This window comes from Pundamilia nyererei, unplaced genomic scaffold, assembly GCF_000239375.1.
Source record: "Pundamilia nyererei isolate P.nyererei 1_Seehausen unplaced genomic scaffold, PunNye1.0 scaffold00116, whole genome shotgun sequence".
In the NCBI taxonomy this organism is placed as follows: domain Eukaryota; kingdom Metazoa; phylum Chordata; class Actinopteri; order Cichliformes; family Cichlidae; genus Pundamilia; species Pundamilia nyererei.
Window position 1 is genome coordinate 111673 of NW_005187517.1, and position 6536 is coordinate 118208.

The following is a 6536-nucleotide window of genomic DNA, read 5'->3' on the forward strand; positions in this document are numbered from 1 at the left end:
GGGGATTAGGTGGATCATGACGTGATCAGAAAGTCCGAATGAAGCGCGGGGCACCGCACGATAGGCCCCGCTGATCGTACTGTAACAGTGGTCTAATGTCCTCTCCTCTCTGGTCGGGCATTTAATATACTGCTTGTATTTGGGAAGCTCATGGCTCAGATTGGCTTTGTTAAAGTCCCCAAGAGCAATGATGAGAGAGTCCGGGAATGTCCGCTCCATGTGCAGTATCTGCTCCGCGAGTGCGCAGTGCGAGTGCGAGTGCGAGTGATGAATGAAACGTTGATTTACAGAAGATGTAAGAATCTGAATGAATAGTGTGATGAGTTTACTTCTTCTTCTTTTTTTATTTTTTATTTGAAAGCCTAATTTACACTAGCAGTAAGAAACAGAGGTACAAAAATGACAGTTTTTTCACTCCGTCTCTCTTGTTTCTTGTCTTTTGCAGGCCTCGCAACACAGAGGCAGTGTGTGCTGGCCTGCAGGCTCAGATTTTATCCTGTTACAGGGACAACAAAGACCAGACCTTAAAGTGTTCTGACCTGGCCAAAGAATACATGCAGTGTATCAATGCTGCAAAAAAGGTGAGAGCTTTTTCAATCTGCAAAGATATAATAAAAAAGTGTCAGGGATGGTGCAAAGTGTTAATGTGTCATAAATGTAACGCTGAAAACAGAAAGATTTGAGATTTATTTTTACATGTTATGAGGACTCCACCTATAGCCTTCACCTATCGTTTTTGCACTTTGGTTCCTCTACAGATGCAAAATAATCTAAAGTAAAAGTGCTTTTATTTTGAAAATGCATTTAGATTGTTTATAAGGATTTATTCATTTTTATGAAGTAGTAGGAGAGTAGGAGAGATTACAATAACTAATAGTCATTCACCTTAAAAAAATGTGTAATCCCGCCCCCTCACTGCTAAGTTCTTCTTTAATAGTCGCTTCAGGTTTTTCTAAGATTTTTATTTATTTATTTTTTTAAGTTGGGCTATACGAGCTACTTTTCAATAGTTGATTTATTACCTGCAGTAGATGGGATCGGCACAACCTGGTTTGGAGAAGCAGCCTGGGGTAATGCATGGAAGCTGAGCAGTGCATACTTTAGGACTGGGACATCACTGAAAGCCACCTTGATTTAAGCATATGTGATATTTAAAATATTTCCATTCTTTTGCTGTTAGACAGCCTTTGAGGACAGGAAGCTGAAGCCAGTTTCCAAAACAGCAATTTGAACTTGCAGGAGTACCGCTGAGTGACTTAGGTAGTTTAACACGTTTAATCAAAAACACCAAAGTCACACAATACCACAAACAAACGAACAGATTGAGCATGTCCCGTTTTCTGCGAGGGGAAAATTACTGTTTTTGTCAACAGAGTCTGGTGGCTTTAATGAGACTTCAGGCTTCAGTTCCCAGTATAAAAGGACTGTCTGTATAGCCTTCAAATAATCCAACCTAACACTTTAATGCACTCCTGTCATCAAAGGAAGTGCAGGGGAATACTTGATGACGGTGTCCCTGCAACAATAGAAGGACCCTTAGAGTTTGCCTGGTTTATGTGGCTGATTTTATCGTTAACTTAGATTTTTCTGCGCAGAGGCCAGAACTGTGACAAAATTGCACCGCTAATAAAGATGCTCTGATGTGTTATGTCAAAAAACAATGTATAAAAGAGTGACACAAACACAGCCCCTTAACTATACGTTGCCTTAATAGCAATTTTTTTGTCAGACAGTGGCGCTTAGTGCTAAATTTCAAGCATTGTCACTGAGGCGTGTGTTTGTTTTTGTTTGTTTTGGGGGGTTTTTAAGCCATATTTCCATGTAACATAATTGCTCATACAAAGGTTCGAAACAGCAGAGTGCCTTCTTCACGTCTGATTAGCTGCCTTGCCATTAACTAAATTAACAGCAGAAACCCCACTGACGCTACTTCTCTCTGACACTCTCAGACCTTCACCTGAAAGTGCGGTGAACACTTTGTAGACAAAATGATCTGTGCAGTGTTTTGAGATGCAGTTTGGGGACAGTTGAGAGGTATAGTAACTTGTTAAAAAGGGATATACATTAACAGGTCACTTTATTAGGTGCAATTTACTAGTACCGGAAGACGGATACACTCTGGTCATAAATTCATGAACATGGTCAACGATAATACTCAGGTAGGCTGAGGTGATTAAAAGATACTCAGTCTATTAGTCAGGTAATGACTCAGTCAAGGGGCTTGATTTTGCCTAGAATATATTGCCCACACTATTATCCCCAGCAAGAGCTTGAATCTTTGGCACAAGAGAGGATGTCTGTGAAGGTTCTCAGTCATCCAGGTCATCGTAGTCAAAGGAGCTTGCAAAGAAAAGCGTCTGGACTTCTTTAAGTTGCTTGAAGACGTTTCACTTCTCATCCGAGAAGATTCTTCAATTCTAAGGTCAAATGGTGGGGAGTCCCAAATTTAAACCTAGTGGGAGTTTCCCCCCCACAGAGGGACAAAAGGACCTTAGAACTGAAGAAGCTTCTCGGATGAGAGGTGAAACGTCTTCAAGCAACTTAAAGAAGTCCAGACGCTTTTCTTTGCAAGCTCCTTTGACCACAAGAGAGGATGGAGCCATGCTTTATTGTTGTTCTGACCCTGCCATCCAAATGCTGTAACAGAAGTAGGAGACTCATCAGACCAAACAGCATTTTTCTATTGCCCAATTTATGAGTTGCTGTTGACTTCCTATGAGCTTGAAACAGTCTGGCCATTGTCCTCTGACCTCTGACATCAACGAGGCATATTGATGGATATTTTCTATTTTTCAGTCCATTCTCTGTAAACCCGAGAGGTGGTTGAACATCCCAGCAGATCAGCAGTTTCTGAAATACTTAGACCAGCTTGTCTGGCACCAACAATCATGCCACATTCAAAGTTACTTAAATCACCTTTCTTCCCTTTTCTGACACTTGGTCTGAACTTCACCAGGTTATCTTGACATGCCTAAAGCATGCAGTGAGTTGCTACCATGCAATTGGCTGAGCAGATATCTGTGTAAACAAGCAATTGAACTGGTGTACTTAATAAACTGACCTTTTAGTGTATTTGGGGATCTTTTAAATCTGATATTTTTATTGAAAGCATGCATATTAACATTCTTATATGTTCTTTGGAACTGAAGAAGACTTAATGAAGTAGCTGGTCTGATTTTAAGTCAACAAGAGAGCATCACCCAGTTGATGCAGCAATAACGTCTGCAGAATTTTAGGAGGGTATGAAACCAAACCACCCACTCTGTAGACACTGTCTGACTGTGTAAATAAGATTATATAGTAGTGAGGATAGATTTTTTTAGGCTTTTTTAATGATTATTTTATTTATCATGTTTTTAAGCTCTCTTTTTTCCACCAGAGGATGTAGTTTATGTGATCAGGCATTGCAGCCAGATTTGTCCTTCATCTTTAGTGTCAAATCATTTTTAAAGTAACTTTTAAAATTCCTCGTGTTTCACTGCCGTTCAGCCTCACACATAGAAAAGCAGTGATTTGACTGAATTACGTTACACTGAGCTGTGCAGGTTTTTGAAGATAAATATAAAAAGATGCTGGAGCATCAAAAGGCAGTTTAAAGGTTACTAACAAAGTTAATTGATGATTAAATATCACAGAATACATTTACAATTGGAAAGAAATAAGAGAGGCATATAAAGCTTTTTAAATTTGATCTAACTTCCAGTTAGTTGGAGTTACTTTACCTCCAGTAAGTCAGTTTCATTTCTGCCTGGCTCATTTTCTGAGCTCTTAGTTTTTCTTTGTTTTGGTGCTAATAAAGGATTTTTTTACAGGCTGGATTCCTTATACCATTTTTTTTTCCTTTTACTTCTGTAGGCTCCTGAGATGAATCATCAGTCTGTCTCTGATGATTTGGCTTGGGTTATCTACTAGTTACTGAATCTTCACTCTTTTTATCTCTCTCATTCCCTTATATTTTTATCCACAATGGAAAACTCAGATATACATTCACTTAGAAAAATTGAACCTTTATACTTCACTTTTTGGCACCGCCTAATATTGAGTTCAACCTACTGCTGTTTTATTTAACAGCATCGAAAAGTCCTGTGTACATTTCTGCAGCAGCTACAAGTTGACAGAACGCTAGAGAGAAAATGTGAGGAGGAAGCTGCAGGATGGGCTACTCGCAAAGTTTGTACGGTAGAAGCATTTGAAGGTACAGCTGCTCATTATGCACTCGAGCAGCGTATTACTATCTCATGCTGGTCTCTGCTCACATCTCCTCTGTATTGTTCAGGGGCAGTGAGGCTTACCCTGGAACACAGTAATACAACGTGTGATAATCAGCTTGCTGAACATTGATACCTCTGCTGTTGTACTGCTGTATTGTGTGCATGGATACATGCACTCGTGTGCTCGTTCAGCAGCGTCTGAACTTCTGTTTATGTCGTGTATGACAGCATGCAGTCATAAATTCACATTTTTAAATATGCAGCAATGTTTATGTTCTTATATTCGTTGCTTACTAGGATTGGTGTGTGTGTGTGTGTGTGTGTGTGTGTGTGTGTGTGTGTGTGTGTGTGTGTGTGTGTGTGCGCGTGCGTGTGTGCGTGACAGAGAGTGGGAGACTTTCCTCCATATATTAGCTGGTGTGAGATAACAAGGAGTGAAGGAAGACTCTTTGAAGACAGTCTTTAAAGACTACGGCAGAGCATAATAATACATATATGCGTGTGTGTGTGTGTTTGTGGCGCGTGAATAGCTTGCTACATTGCAGCTTGCTTCAACCTACTCATCAAGGTCTTTCCTCTTGATTGGCCCCCGAGGCATCTCCCTGACTTTCACCCTGTCAATTTGGAAGTTTATAAAGTTCTTCCTCCGTTTTGTGTCTTTAAAAGCTGTCACAGTTAGTTTGGTTATCGCTGATAACTTTTTCCCAGTGCAGTAGCAGTGACACAGTAAACTCGCCAAGTGCTAGTGAGACAACAATTAGCAGAACCACATGGATAGTTTTTAAAGTTGATTGCTTAGAAGAGCTTTTAACTTACAGAGTATCAGTCTGTCCTGTTGTTAAGACCATTGTGAAACCATTTTACCTGCTAAAGTTTGACAGCCATTTGTTTCTTGTTCGTGGAGTTTGGTTATAAACTCCATATGAAGGTTTGTTAGTAATTGCATTCTAATATAAAAATGCAGACAGATTACCAACATGTTGCAGTCCCTCTGAGTACGTAACCACCGATGAGTGCAACCCATTTTCAGCAGGTTTCTTTGGGACTCGGCTAAACTCTTTGCCATATGGTTGTATTCTAGATAAAAGCGGTATTGCCGAGCGCCTCTGTCATTTAGCAGTTCAAGTGCTGTCCTGCAGCAAGTATGACCTTTTTAGAATTTCTGTTTCAAATCTATGAGGTTCTGGCTGAACTAATAGAGTTAATCACTGTGTTATCACAAACAGACTGCACATAATTTCCAAACTGGTCCCATTCAATCCCAAACTGATAGCCTACCGATTATCTCACTGATGTTTTATCTGCGTCTTCATGCACCAAAGACGCTTTTAAAACAGCAACTCGGTGCGATTGGTCGCACACCTGCTTCCTGTTATCAAAATCATTTCAATCACAAGTTCGTTGCCCACAGTCACCATCATTTAGTTTGTGCCTCAGGCTGTAGCATAACTGACTTTGTGTCATTCACTTCATTTCTTTGAGCAGCATAATTATCAGCTAGGCCTACTTTGGTTTTCTAGTTGTGCTAGAAAACCAAGCATTGCTAATACGAAAAATCTGTCAGCTGCTAATGACACTGTTCGGCTAACACTTTCCACTTGGCTAACAGCTACTGTGATAGTGTGACAAATGAGGGTTTTTATGACTGCGTAAAAGAGTACAAAATATGCTTATGTAAAGCTTTTGTACAGATATAAACTAAACATTACTCTTCTAATGTATTTTAAAATGACTGCATCTTAAGAAGGCTTGTAGGCAGAGAACCTGGGGAAAATTCATAAATGTATTTCATCTTGCTTATAAGCAGAGCTGATGAGTAATGTCTTCTGTTTTGTGAATCAAAGTTTTAATCCTTTCAAAATTTTGCAGTGGACTGGACCATGCAAGAGAGATTACACTACAGCTGGTTAGTTATTTAATAATGATAGGAAATAAGGACGTCTCCAGAGGGGAGAGAAACACATGGTGACTTTTCATTCCTGAGCTTTTAAGTGAGTGAAAGAGGACTTAATTGGGACAAAATTGGTCCTGTTCCTTTTTTGTCTCTCAGCAGAGGTGACTGTGATGTGTTTTGATCAGTGCCACAGCAGGTCAGTAGACAGACATGCATATCGCAGACGTCTTCCTGCTGGGTTATGCTTCCATCTTTATGTGTACCCGTGTGCACGTGTTTGTGTGTTTGATGACAAATGAGAGGAGGATCCCACAGAGACGGTGCAGACAACCTCTAGTCATTATCCTCTGGGAGGCTGTGCCTGATGTGGGCACTACTACATGTAACGCTTACACACTGTCCAGACACTCTGTGGGATTCTCTAGTCATTT